Raw genomic sequence first — 2366 nt, forward strand, 5'->3', positions numbered from 1 at the left:
ACAAATCAAAGATAATCTGCTACTACTAGATTATAAAGCAAATATTACATTCGAATAGTGGCTCCTATCTATGGACCTTCGATTTGACGATTACATCGAAGCTATATCATCCACAATCTCATGCCCAACACTTTTGTTGAAAAGAAATATCAAAGATATTTACACAAATAACTTCAATCCAACCATTTCAAAGCTATGGGATGCGAATCCAGAGATACAATACATTTTAAATGCACACGGAGCAGCTACCTATTCCACCTCATATATAACAAAATTTGATAACAGACTCATCAAAGCAATCAAAGAACAATTTGACTCTTGCATTGAAAACAATGCAACTACATACGATAAACTTCAAAAAATAGGAAACACAATACTAAACACACAGCAAATAAGCTCACAACAAGCAGTATATATTGCACTTTCCCTACCTCTCTACAACGCAACTCGAGAATTTATGTTCATAAACACAAACCCTCCCCACGAGAGAACAATGCTTCTCAAGCGAAAACACCTCCTGCAAAAGATAGACCCGACTAGCACAGAAATCTTTTACGAGACAAGCATAGACAAATACTGTGCACGTCCTGCCCAGCTCAATGCCATATCATTGGTAGAATTTTCCTCCACATACAATACAACAAGTAACACATACAAAAAACGTACCAAACCAAAGATTATCCAATATGTCAAATTTAATGCTGCAAAAAATCCAGATAATTATTATAGAGAACAATGTCTTTTATTTCTACCATGGATAAATAATGAAACTCAACATCTAACAGATGGACTCACATGGAAAGATGTATACAATCAAAATAAACCTACCATCGATACAAACGAATCCAAATATAACAAAACCACAATACTAAAGGACAACCTTAACACTGACTCACTAGCCACCAATTCACCTTCGACATCTACAACACTATCTAATATTTCCTCCCAAATTCGTGTTGACATCACACAAGACCTAAATATCCAACACCACTAACTGCATACACACACTATACTAACCATAAAAATACTACTGCAGCCAAACGATATCTATTAAAGGAGCATTTTACTACTTAACACACTGATAGCTGTTTTTTGACTATTATAAATTGTCATAGTAAGCTACCTCACCCTACCAAATTCACCCAAACACTATGGCTATCCCTACCATTTCACTGTATATAGGCGTGTGTGAGTTAGGGGACTTTTCTCGTATTTTCTTAAAAACCCTCAATTAGCTAGTCACTGGGCTAGTTGAACCAAAAAAAAAAAAAAAACAATTACAAAAGGTATATTATGGCCTCTTTGTGTGTAAATATTTCATTATATATATGGCCTAAATATAGGGATTTTTTATAATTATTTTGATATTTTATTTAAATATTTATACTTAGGTGTGTGTTTTATTAAACTTATGTATGCCTTCTTTCATCCTCTTGCACCATAAATATATTTTTTGCCGATGTGTACATACTCTAACCTCATATTTTTCTTTTATACAAATCACCCCCACATTTTCACCCTCACCCTCGTGAAAACAAAAAAATTGATTTCTACTTTCTTAGTCATGTTTCTTATATTATTTTCATTTACTTGCATACCTTTTCCTCTTTCACCCAAAATAATACAAAGAGGGACCATATTATATGATTCCAATATCTTTCCATATCCATAATTCCTCCATATTTATTTATTTATTTTTTACTCAATATTCTAACACCATGTGCTCATTGAGCTAAAATCCATGAATAGTCCATAAACTAGTCCCACCATGTATATATTGCTTTATTCACCAATAATCCTCCTCCATGCATGTGTAAAGGGCAACTTGGATGATTTGTATTATGATATGACAAAGGAGGGGCTCACTCTTGGATGCATTGTACAAATTCAACAAAGAAGGGAGCCACTAAAAGACTTTTGCAGGCATAAAAAACAGGCTTTTTGGTGAGATTTTTGGCACCCATGTTCACTCCGAATTTGGAGCGGTGGTCAAAAGAGAAAATGTGCAACAAAAGCTGAATAATCACCTCAAACATTTTGGTGATTCTTGGAGCAACCATCGGTAAGCTATGATTTTTTGAGTGGACCCGAATGTGTCCACTTTTCTCACAAAGTAACCCATAGTCTTCTCTCACCTCCTTTCCCACTTCCACACACATACACTCATTCCCCTCCATCCCTCACTCAAACCTGCAAATTTCATGGCTTACTTCATCTTCTTCACCATTTCCATCTCTCCTTACTCCATGGCTCAAAAGATTATCATCTCTACACACATATAGCTCAATTTCTCTCTCTAGAATCAAATTCATATTACCATAACCTCTTCATCCTTTCATAAAAGAGAAAAAATCAGCAAATAACCA

Source organism: Adiantum capillus-veneris, chromosome 13, assembly GCF_014529385.1.
Source record: "Adiantum capillus-veneris isolate H3 chromosome 13, ASM1452938v2, whole genome shotgun sequence".
NCBI lineage: Eukaryota > Viridiplantae > Streptophyta > Polypodiopsida > Polypodiales > Pteridaceae > Adiantum > Adiantum capillus-veneris.